The sequence below is a fragment of the Rhinatrema bivittatum genome, chromosome 1 (genome assembly GCF_901001135.1).
Source record: "Rhinatrema bivittatum chromosome 1, aRhiBiv1.1, whole genome shotgun sequence".
Taxonomy (NCBI): Eukaryota; Metazoa; Chordata; class Amphibia; order Gymnophiona; family Rhinatrematidae; genus Rhinatrema; species Rhinatrema bivittatum.
Window position 1 is genome coordinate 820,954,104 of NC_042615.1, and position 12,440 is coordinate 820,966,543.

At 48.2% G+C, this 12,440-nt stretch overlaps 1 long non-coding RNA gene across 1 annotated transcript in view; it reads right to left on the reverse strand.

Moving 5' to 3' along the window:
• Nucleotides 1–5,350, reverse strand: part of LOC115079000 — a 30,627-nt gene extending 25,277 nt beyond the window's left edge. The window contains exons 1-2 of the long non-coding RNA XR_003853178.1: nt 5,265–5,350; nt 2,226–2,565 (exon numbers count right to left, since the gene is read on the reverse strand). This is a non-coding gene — a long non-coding RNA (uncharacterized LOC115079000). The remainder of the gene's footprint in view (nt 1–2,225; nt 2,566–5,264) is intronic.
• Between the last annotated feature and the right edge of the window lie 7,090 nt (nt 5,351–12,440).

Below are 12,440 nucleotides of genomic sequence, written 5' to 3' on the forward strand. Positions count from 1 at the left end.
AGAACAGAAGCTGAGCAAAGACATGAATTGATGCAGGCAGCAGTGTAATAAAGAAACAGACATACACATACATTACATAAGAACATAAGAACATGCCATACTGGGTCAGACCAAGGGTCCATCAAGCCCAGCATCCTGTTTCCAATGGAGGCCAATCCAGGCCATAAGAACCTGGCAAGTACCCAAAAACTAAGTCTATTCCATGTAACCGTTGCTAGTAACAGCAGTGACTATTTTCTAAGTCAACTTAATTAATAGCAGGTAATGGACTTCTCCTCCAAGAACTTATCCAATCCTTTTTTAAACACAGCTATACTAACTGCACTACCCACATCCTCTGGCAACAAATTCCAGAGTTTAATTGTGCGTTGAGTGAAAAAGAACTTTCTCCAATTAGTTTTAAATGTGCCCCATGCTAACTTCATGGAGTGCCCCCTAGCCTTTCTATTATCCGAAAGAGTAAATAACCGATTCACATCTACCCGTTCTAGACCTCTCATGATTTTAAACACCTCTATCATATCCCCTCTCAGTCGTCTCTTCTCCAAGCTGAAAAGTCCTAACCTCTTTAGTCTTTCCTCATAGGGGAGCTGTTCCATTCCCCTTATCATTTTGGTCGCCCTTCTCTGTACCTTCTCCATCACAATTATATCTTTTTTGAGATGCGGCGACCAGAATTGTACACAGTATTCAAGGTGAGGTCTCACCATGGAGCGATACAGAGGCATTATGACATTTTCTGTTTTATTCACCATTCCCTTTCTAATAATTCCCAACATTGTTTGCTTTTTTGACTGCCGCAGCACACTGCACCGACGATTTCAATGTGTTATCCACTATGACACCTAGATCTCTTTCTTGGGTTGTAGCACCTAATATGGAACCTAACATTGTGTAATTATAGCATGGGTTATTTTTCCCTGTATGCATCACCTTGCACTTATCCACATTAAATTTCATCTGCCATTTTGATACCCAGTTTTCTAGTCTCACAAGGTCTTCCTGCAATTTATCACAATCTGCAAAGGCAGAACATTTATAAAATCATAAGTGGGGTGGAACGGTAAATAAAGGATGCTTATTTACCCTATCAAATAATACTAGAACAAAGGGACACTCCATTAAACTAACAAACAGCAGACTCAAAACAGGATCTTAGAAAGTATTTTTTACTCTGCACACATTTAAACTGTGGAATCTGTTGCCAGAGGACGTGGTCAGGGTGCTTAGCATAGAAGGGTGTTAAAGCGGTTTGGACAGGCTCCTGGCAGAAAAATCCATTATATATTATTATTAGCCAGGGAAAGAAAGCCGTCGCTGTCCCTGGGACTGAGTAACAGAAAGTAGGTCTGCTTCATGGGATCTGCCAGTTACTTGTGAACTGGACTGGCCACTGTCAAGACACAGGATGCTGGAGCTTGGTCTGGTCCAGCATGGTACTTCTTATGTCCTGCTGTCTCCAACAAGTCTAGCATGCCTTGCCTCCTGTCTTACTACATGTGAAAGTTTGGGGGGGCTGCATAAATTGTTGACAGGTGCAGTGTATGCTGCTAGAGTGAGAGAGAAGACTCCTTTTGGTGTGAAACCAGCACCTTCCACAGGACCACAGCAGTGAACTCTCTCCCCTGATCTGCCTCCCCCCCCCCAGGCCCTTCCTTTCTGCCTGGGAGGAACCCATTCACTGCCTCCGGCCTATTTCCTGCTTCATCTGCGCTCCCTTTGCAGTACAATATTACGCGGACAGATCAAGACTCCTGCTTTTCCCCTAAATAATTGGTCACCCCCCCCTTATCCGAGTGACTTTACTTCTACTCACAAATCTCCACTTCTCTTCCCCCCATGCCCCCTAGTTACATACACACTTCCACATCCGTCACATTTGTCAAGTATAAATTGTACACAGGAGCTTGAATATAGATCTGCCTTCTCTGCAAATGCTGCCAAGACCTCTGAGGCCCCAGAGGCTTCTGCACCATAGGATCTATGTATGCATATTTCTTGGTAGTCAAATGAAATGTAGCATGACCTCCAGATTATCCAAAAGCTCTGCAGACGTTCTGATTGTTTCTATTATAGGCACCTCTTTGAATTCATGCATTTTCCTCTTGGACCTTTGGGGACAGATGAATCATGAATGTGAGCAAACCAATATCATTATTAATACTGTTCAGTGACCGCTTGCTCCCGCACTGCGTCTGACGCACTTTTAAAAAAGTAAGCATTACCTGCATTTTTTTGACACACATTGCTTTGCTTTATCCCATCTCTGGTTAGCAGTTTCGAGTTCCTGCTCTGTTTTCCTCCAGTTATTTTCCTTTGCCTCATAGCTCACCAGCATTTGTTTCACAGCCTCCAGCTTTTCCTTTGTGCGGTTTAACTCTTTCTGTGCCGTTTCCCCTGCACCTCTGGCTTGGTATAATTCTGCTTCTGTTTCCCCCAGTTTCTCCTCGGTGTACGCCAGCTTTTCCTCCTTCATGCGGATGCTCAGGCTCAGATTGCTGCTCAGGGCCTCATGGAGCTGAAGGTGTTCTGTTGAATTCGTCAGATGCTGAGATACCTGCAAGACTAAGTCATGAGACACAATAAGATCTGTTCTGTCCCCAGCAGTGGGTACATTTTGTATCTGTATATACATTGCAGTTTAACTGTGCCTAGTGCAGTCTTTATTTGTAACCCTTGATAAAAGCCTGTGAGCCCTGCCTTTAAGGGGAGTTTTGCCTTTTAGAGAAACCCCCTCCCCCCTGCTTCTCTCATTGGGAAGGGTCTGCGTGCCCTCTCAATCTAACTTGTCTTCTTAAGTGCCTTATTGGCTCAAGGAACTGCCCTTCATGCCCCCCCCCCCCTGCGTCACATGGATCCTAGGCTCGCTACTATTGGATCTCGCCCTCTAGCCCCAGCTTGTGGGGACGTTTCCTGTAATCACTCTCCAAGACTGTTAGTCAGTCTAAGCCATGCTGCCTAAAGGCTAGAAGTGCCTGCAGCCTCTGAAATACAATTAGCCTTTTTATACCTCTCCACATCACTTTAATTCTAAACACTAATCAGCTTCAGAACCCCCTGCCTTCTCATCCTGAATCCCAAGAAACTCCATCTCCCTTCTCCTGCCTATCTCCAGCTACAAAGATCTCTGCCTGGAGCATATGCATTTGGAATGCGACAATTGTGAGTAATGGAAAATTATCTGTGCAATAAATAATTTCAAACTTAAAAGATCTTTGCCTGAAGACTGATTAAGGGGAGGAGTCAGCTGCCTGGATGAGGGAAATTCGTATATTTCTTATTGAGCCAGCACAAGATCTGTTTCCTGAGGAATGAGAGAATTAATAAGAACCGTCCTTTTATTGTTTGTTTCTAATGCTTGTTTCTCTGGTATTATTAAAATTCAATAGGTAAGCAATATCAGAAAACTGGAAATGGATGTGACAGGGGCAGAATTTCACCTGCCACGAAAGTAACTCTGTTCCCAAATCAAGCCCATATGGCTCATGGTTGCTCTGACATAAAAGGAGCTGGGCAGGTCCTGATTCTTTGTTCCTCTGCTTCTGGCTGTTCCTGAATCCGACTTCTGATTGAGGCCCAGCCTGGTTTCTGATCCTGCTTCAATCTGCTGCTTGCCCCGATCCTTGCTTGTAACCTGCTTCTGATCGGACTCCATCTGCCTTGACCCTGCCTGCCTGACCACGTCTGTGCTTCACGATTCTGTATCGTGCCTTGAGCTTGGCAGTCTGCAGGCCTTAGGGCCCTCCCCACCCAGCCCATGACACCCTCTCTCTCTCTCTCTCTCTCACTCACATACACACTCTCTCATAAGGGCTCCCTTTCTCTCTCACACATAAACAGGCCGTTGCAATATTGGGTGCTTGTCGGCGCACTGCTTAACATGTGATTGGACACATGTTTTGGACGCCCGATGCAATATGGGGATTAGCGCGTCCACTCGAGCATGTAGCTGATAGCGTTCATGACGTGCAGATTCCATGTAGATGAGGCTATTAGCTATTACCCCGCAATGCCAAGAAATGCCGCGTGGCTAAGGTGCCCATTTTAACATGGCAAATTTAATTCCTGCCCAGAAGTGCTCAGGGGCTCACGACCCCCCCTCCCCCCCCAAAAAAACCCTACTTTCTGTGATTCCTCCTATTAATATCATAGCAATACAGTAGGAGGAACCACAGAAAGCAGTGAAGAAGTGAATGAGTTAACATTACTTGTCGGGCACTTAATATTAATTTATTCACTCCTTCACTTGCTGCCGATTGGTCCATTTCAGAAGGCTGCCCTGAAAGGGAATTGGACCTTTTCACTGAAAAGGACCAATCAGGAACAGCCCTGCTGGGGGTGGGGTGGGGGAGGGAGCTCTGGCCAGGCTGTGGTGGGCGCCTGATGCAGAGCGCGAGGGACGCACAAATCACCCATGGCGCGTCCCTTTTAGCGCGGCAGCTCGTTCGCCTATGGCATCGAGCGCCCAGGAGAGGATGGACGCGCGTCCCGATTGCATCGGCCTGACAGTATCCCCGCACGATAAGGCAGATGCCCTCCAAACCAAGGCCCGCGGAGCCGGTTTTACTGGCCCGCCCCGCTTTTCCTGCCGGCTCACGGAGCAAGTTCAACTCCTCCCCCCCCCCCCCCTCATGGTGGCAACAAAGCCAGCATGGCAGGCGGCTTTCCCCGGCACAAGCAGCCGAAGAAGAGAAAGGCGTGGCAGTGGAAAGGGTAGGGGGTGAGAGAATGGAAGGGAGGAGGATGGGAGAGGAGAGGCTGTGACACGTGCACGCAGAGAGAAACACCTCACCCCACCATCCACCTCTCCCTCCCCTCTCCCCACGCCCGCAGGTGGCAGATGCCGGGGGAGGGGAGAGAAGGGGTTCCCAGGTGATGGCACATTATTATTTTACCGACACAGTACACATTACCCTCCCGCCGCCCGGCACGCCCTGCAAGGCTCCTCCTTTGCCCGACCCGCTCCGCCGTTTAAAACGTCGTGTGTGGCCCTCGACCTGAAAAAAAAAAAAATGTGAGGATGCCCCGCAATAAAGTATTCGCTACTGCGCCCTCCCAAACAGGAAATGAAGCCAAGAGTCCCTTACTAAGGAAGCAGCGGATCTCCTCGGTGGATCTGCCCCCATCAGGCGGGTCTCCTCCTGCTCGCAGCCCCCTTATTCCCCACCCCCCCCCCCCCACTCCACGTCATCCACGGGAAACCCCCCCGGCCCTTCCACTCCCAGTAGCAGGGGGGGGCAGAGGGGCATGCGGCTTCCACTCACGTTTTACAGCCAGCGAGATGGTTGAGGACAGCAGGAAGAGGCAGGATAGCAGCAGGATGAAGGCGACAGCCAGCGTCCGTCCGGTCTGGGTAACTAAGGGCAAGGGAAATCAGAGAGAGACAACTGTATTTCTCGGTACATCCATGGGCCCTCCGCAGGAGCCACTGCGGCCCGGGACCTCACCTTGCAGCAGGTAATTCACAAATCATGAGGCCGCTGACTGAAACTTAATTTAAAAAAAAAAAATGTGCCTTCAGCATGTAGATTATTTTGTTAAATTACATTAAGTCTTCTTGGTTCATGGGGCATGGACCTCTGTCCCTGGGAGCAGTCACCTGGGATAAGAAAGTGACAGCGAAGGGGGCAGCCCGGCCCTCCGTTACTTAAATAATTTAGGATTTGCAGCAAAGGCCTGAATCCTCCTTTGTAAGATACTTCTAAACGTTTACTTTTCAGATAAACAGAGGAGAATTGCCGCAGCCCAGCCCAGCGCGGTGACCCAGAGAGCGGCAGTGCAGGCCGGGACCCCGCTCCGAAGTGCCGCATCACGTTAACGCAGTCCCCCTCCCCCGGTGACGTTGCCCACGCGTGGCAGGGGGCAGAGGAAAGGCGCCCAGCGTGCTCAGACGGCGCCATCGACCGGACAGCGAGGGCCGGAAGCCAGGGACGCTCCCCTCGGCCTTCGCCGCCGTGCAGCCTGGCTTGAAACCCGCAAGAGAGAATTGTTCTCGGCCACCGTAGAGGAATCAACAGAGAGGGAAAAGAAAAAAAAAAAAAGTCATTTCAAACGTTGTCGCCTTTATTTGATGGTTAGAAAGTTTGCGGTGGTTCGGTCGGTGGCGCGGCCGGAACTGGATTTTTTTGGTGGGGGCGAGGAGATCAGGCACGCTGGGCACCTTCTGCCTTGCTCCCGCGGCCCCCCACCTCCCCCGCTCGCGGCCCCGACTTCTGCCTCTCGGTTTTCCGGGCCCCGGGAAGCTCAGGGCCCGCCGAATCTCCACTCCTCTTTGCTGCCGCCGCTCGCAGCCCAGGGTGGCTCGCGCCCCCTAATGTTCAGCGCACTAGGCCCAGGCCTAGGTCACCTAGTGCTTCCGCCGGCCCTGGTGGGGGCCAGAGGTTAACATGGGTGGGCAGCAGGCAGACATTTGTACGCCGAGCGATACATAATGGCTTAGAGCAGTGGTTCCCCGACCCTGTCCTGGGGGCCCCCCCAGCCAGTCGGGTTTTCAGGACATCCGCAATGAATATGCATGAGAGGAAATTTGCATGTTATGGAGGCAGCGCATGCAAATTTTCTCTCATGCATATTCATTGTGGATATCCTGAAAACCCGACTGGCTGGGGGGGCCCCCAGGACAGGGCTAGGGACCACTGCCTTAGAGTGCACCTGGCAATGGATTTCTAAGAAGTCTGCAACAGCCATCGTGCATCATGAGTGACGCTTTAAAATACTTTAATTCAACTGTTTCAAGCACTTACCAACATTAAAAAGACCTTTTTGATCTGCATTAATGTATTTAATATTTATTGCATATAAAAAGTAAACAAAGAAAACGTAACAGAAACGTCAGATCCAATCACATAATAAAACAAATATCAATGTATTCGTTTATGAATCCTCTTTTCAAAAGGTGCAGAGAATATCATAGCTACAATAAAACAGTCATAAGAACTTCAGGTTTGCAACAGGTGCAGTGCAGAACTAGAATTATTCTATTATAACCCAACATGAAAAAAAATATATGCATTCAGATTCTGATATCACCTCAGGATCAGCAAAACAAACTCCCAAGCACTTTGTGAAGTAAACCAAACCCCTACAAAAATATAATAAAAAAAAAAAACCCCACCTTGAACCTCGCCACACCAGATCCTAACAGCAGTAACTCTCCGGCCTCAAGCAGCAGCAGCAGCAGCAGCCTTATGTAAAAAAAAAAGGCAGCAAGGCAAACATTGCACCAGGCCCTAGAACACTGGACAAACGAGCCTGATCCTCACAGATAAACTAGGTGCTAACCAGAAAACTGCACCTCTGTCCCACATGTGCAATCCAGACAATAGGGAATAAGGGGCTGCAGAAACACGCAGACAAGACTGAAAGGGAAGGCCTGAGAAAGCAGGCTCTGAACACCGAAATACTGAAGAAAAAGCAAACCACAAATGTATAAGAAATGAACATTCCCAAAGCTTGCCTAATCAAATTGCTAAAAGGCAAAATATTATTTTTTTTACATTTCTGGTTAGATCTTTTCTAGTCAGTTGGTTCCAGTTTCTTTTTCCCCCGCCCCTTTTCTGTCAATGCCTTCTTCCTATTTCAGGATCTCTCTCATTCTTTCTGTTTCTTCTCTCTCCTTCTGCCTTCTTTCCTTCTTCCCTCATACAGGCTCTCTCAATCAGGCCGATACAGAAAGAAACGCGGGAGAGCGGGCGAGCGCCCACTCTCCCGACGCCCGCACAGGCCACTCTCCTGTGCGCGTGATTCAGTAAAAAAAATTATTCAAATTAGGGCCCGTGGTAAAAGGAGGCGCTAGGGACACTAGCGCGTCCCTAGTTCCTAATTTTTAACAGGAGCGGCGGCTGTCAGCGGGTTTGACAGCTAACACTCAATTTTTCCGGCATCGATTCTCGAGCCTGCTGACAGCCATGGGTTCAGAAACCGGACGCCGGCAAAATTGAGCATCCGGTTTTCAACTCACGAGCCGTGGGCTGATTTTAAATTTTTTTTTTAATTATTTTTTACTTTTGGGACATCCGACTTAAAATCGCCATGATATTAAGTCGGAGGGTGTACAGAAAAGCAGTTTTTACTGTTTTTCTGTGCACTTTCCTGGTGCCGGCAGAAATTAGCGCCTACCTTTGGGTAGGCGCTAATTTCTGAAAGTAAAATGTGCGGCTTGGCTGCACATTTTACTTACTGAATCGCGCGGGAATAACTAATAGCACCTACAACATGCATTTGCATGTTGTAGGTGCTATTAGTTTCGGTGGGGGTTGGCCGCACGTTTTCGACCCCTTAATGAATAAGGGGTAAAGCTAGCGTCGACACACAAACAGGCTCCCACTCTTACATGCAGATTTTCACTCTAATATGCTCTCTCTCAAACACAGGTTTCCTCTTGGAGGTACCCGTACTTTGTTGGGGAGATACCCGTACTGGAGAAGGTTTTCATGGGTAATGATTCAGATGGACTGAACCAAATCACCTGGACCGGATGGTATACACCCCAGAGTTCTGAAGGAACTAAAAAATGAAATTTCAGACCTATTAGTAAAAATTTGTAACTTATCATTAAAATCATCCATTGTACCTGAAGACTGGAGGATAGCAAATGTAACCCCAATATTTAAAAAGGGCTCCAGGGGCGATCTGGGAAACTACAGACCGGTTAGCCTGACTTCAGTGCCAGGAAAAATAGTGGAAAGTGTTCTAAACATCAAAATCACAGAACATATAGAAAGACATGGTTTAATGGAACAAAGTCAGCATGGCTTTACCCAGGGCAAGTCTTGCCTCACAAATCTGCTTCACTTTTTTGAAGGGGTTAATAAACATGTGGATAAAGGTGAACCGGTAGATGTAGTATACTTGGATTTTCAGAAGGCGTTTGACAAAGTTCCTCATGAGAGGCTTCTAGGAAAAGTAAAAAGTCATGGGATAGGTGGCGATGTTCTTTCGTGGATTGCAAACTGGCTAAAAGATAGGAAACAGAGAGTAGGATTAAATGGGCAATTTTCTCAGTGGAAGAGAGTGGGCAGTGGAGTGCCTCAGGGATCTGAATTGGGACCCTTACTGTTCAATATATTTATAAATGATCTGGAAAGAAATACGCCGAGTGAGATAATCAAATTTGCAGATGACACAAAATTGTTCAGAGTAGTTAAATCACAAGCAGATTGTGATAAATTGCAGGAAGACCTTGTGAGACTGGAAAATTGGGCAACAAAATGGCAGATGAAATTTAATGTGGATAAGTGCAAGGTGATGCATTTAGGGAAAAATAACCCATGCTATAGTTACACAATGTTAGATTCCATATTAGGTGCTACAACCCAAGAAAGAGATCTAGGCATCATAGTGGATAACACATTGAAATCGGTTCAGTGTGCTGCGGCAGTCAAAAAAGCAAACAGAATGTTGGGAATTATTAGAAAGGGAATGGTGAATAAAACGGAAAATGTCATAATGCCTCTGTATCGCTCCATGGTGAGACCGCACCTTGAATACTGTGTACAATTCTGGTCGCCGTATCTCAAAAAAGATATAATTGCGATGGAGAAGGTACAGAGAAGGGCAACCAAAATGATAAAGGGGATGGAACAACTCCCCTATGAGGAAAGACTAAAGAGGTTAGGACTTTTCAGCTTGGAGAAGAGACGACTGAGGGGGGATATGATAGAGGTGTTTAAAATCATGTGAGGTCTAGAACGGGTAGATGTGAATTGGTTATTTACTCTTTCGGATAGTAGAAAGACTAGGGGGCACTCCATGAAGTTAAGATGTGGCGCATTTAAAACTAATCGGAGAAAGTTCTTTTTTACTCAATGCACAATTAAACTCTGGAATTTGTTGCCAGAGGATGCGATTAGTGCAGTTAGTGTAGCTGTGTTTAAAAAAGGATTGGATAAGTTCATGGAGATGTCCATTGCCTGCTATTAAGTTAACTTAGAGAATAGCCACTGCCATTAGCAATGGTTACATGGAATAGACTTAGTTTTTGGGTAATTGCCAGGTTCTTATGGCCTGGATTGGCCACTGTTGGAAACAGGATGCTGGGCTTGATGGACCCTTGGTCTGATACAGCATGGCATGTTTTTATGTTCTCTCTCTAACCCTCTCTCACTCTCTCTCTCTCTCACACACACAGTTCTTCTATTATCTGAAAGAGTAAATAACCGAGTCTCATCTACCCGTTCTAGATCTCTCATGATTTTAAACACCTCTATCATATCCCCCCTCAGCCGTCTCTTCTCCAAGCTGAACAGCCCTAACCTCTTCAGCCTTTCCTCATAGGGGAGCTGTTCCATCCCCTATGAGGGGTTCGGGTAGGGGGCGTGGCATTGCTGCACAAGCATTTATTCTATTTTTTTTAAAAACATTTTGAGCTCCTGCACCTGGAGAAATAGCAGGAAGGGCTGGGTGGGAGTCTCAGAAGACCCCCCCCCCTCCCTCCCGGGATGATTTTTGAAAGATTTGGGTGGGTGTAGTTTCAGGCCTTGGGGACCCTTCAAATTTTACCAGGGGAGCCTCAGGACCTGTGCTTAGCGTCCTGAGGCTCCAGCGGGAAAAACCTACCCCCTCCTTCAGACGCGATAAAATAACAGGGGCCGATTTTCCCTACGTCAGCCGTGTTACTTTATTTGCACAGAGTTAGGTTTGCATTGGGCTTCTTTGCAAAATTCATGCATACGCTGCAGGTAATCGTAATGGGGGAAGGGTCTGGGGCCTAAATACTGCGATAAATAGCGTTTATCATAGCGTAGGAAACCCGGGCCCGGGTTTGTACCTGAAGCAATGGAGGGAAAAGTGACTCGCCATGGGACGCAAGGAGAGGCCTCTGTAGGATTTGACCCACCCCCCAGCTTCCCTGGCTCATGTCACTGCTTTAACCACTCCCCTCCCTTCAGTTCCCGCGCTGCATCACAGGTGCAGCAAATACCCACCACAGTCCAGGCTGGGATGCCTACGCCTCCAGTGCTGCTGCTGCTAGAGGCACCGCTGTTTTGCGCGCCAGGAGCAGGGACGTTTTAACCATGTTTCATAGAAACATAGAAACATAGAAATGACGGCAGAAGAAGACCAAACGGCCCATCCAGTCTGCCCAGCAAGCTTCACACATTTCTTCTCTCATACTTATCTGTTTCTTTTAGCTCTTGGTTCTATTCCCCTTCCACCCCCACCATTAATGTAGAGAGCAGTGATGGAGCTGCAACCAAGTGAAATATCTAGCTTGATTAGTTATGGGTAGTAGGGGCAGTAACCGCCGCAATAAGCAAGCTACACCCATGCTTATTTGTTTTAACCCAGACTATGTTATTCAGCCCTTATTGGTTGTTTCTCTTCTCCCCTGCCGTTGAAGCAGGGAGCTATGCTGGATATGCGTGAGGTATCAGTTTTTCTTCTCCCCTGCCGTTGAAGCAGGATATGCATCGAAAGTGAAGTATCAGGCACATTTGATTTGGGGTTTCCAGCAGGGTCGTATTTGTAGTATTGGGGGGGGGGGAGGGGATCTGGGGTCCAGGGGAAAGTTCAGGGGAAAGGTTTGCTAGGGCAGGAAGCCAGGGCTTTAAGTCAAGCCCTCGGTGTGCGCCTGGGCATCCTCTGCTGCTGGCACCCCCCCCCCCCACTCCTGCAACCGATGGAGCAGCAGGATCTTTTCCGTGATCAAGGTATTATCGGTGCAGACACGGCAGGTGGAGAGCAATCAAAGCTAAAAAAAAAAAAAAAAGCCCGCGCATACTTTACTTCTCGCCCTCAGGGGAAGGCGCCCGCAGCAGAGATTTGCGCCTCCTTTTCCCGCCGGTGCTTTTCACCCGCGTCCTGGGGGGAGATGCAAATTCCAAAAGCCCTTTTAACCCAGGTGAAAAGCTGTCAGGCCAACCGCAACTGAAATGGCTTTCAAACCTGCCCTCCCCGGTTGCAAAGGCCGCCGTTTGGAAGAGGCAGGGGGAAGCCACCATGAAGGACAGCCAGGGCTCCCAGAAAGCAAACCTGCCTCCATGAAATGTGCACAGGCAGAGCAAGACACGCTCCGTCCCGGCCGAGGAGGGCTCGCCTCACCTCTCCTCTGACGGCTGCACTCTTAAATCCCTCTGGCTCCAGTCACTACCATGACACATCTCATCACCCTGACCTCTCCCTCTCCCTCTCTCCCATATATATATATATAGTGCATATCAGTACCTCTCCTCCCTCTGCCCTCCCCCCCCCCCAATACTCTTCTTAGCCGTCCAATGCCTGATCACCCATGAAGCTTTCTGGATCCTTTCCGCACTCTTTCTGGAGAAGTTGGTTCTGAACTTCTCCGAAGACCCCCCCCAGCCGGTCTGGTTTTCAGGATAAGTCACAAGGAATAGGCAGAGTAACACGGTGAGGCAGCAGGTGCACATCTATCTCGTGCACACTCGCTGTGGGTTCTGGGCTGGGCGCCGGTCCTGAATGTCCGGCTGAGAGAGCCA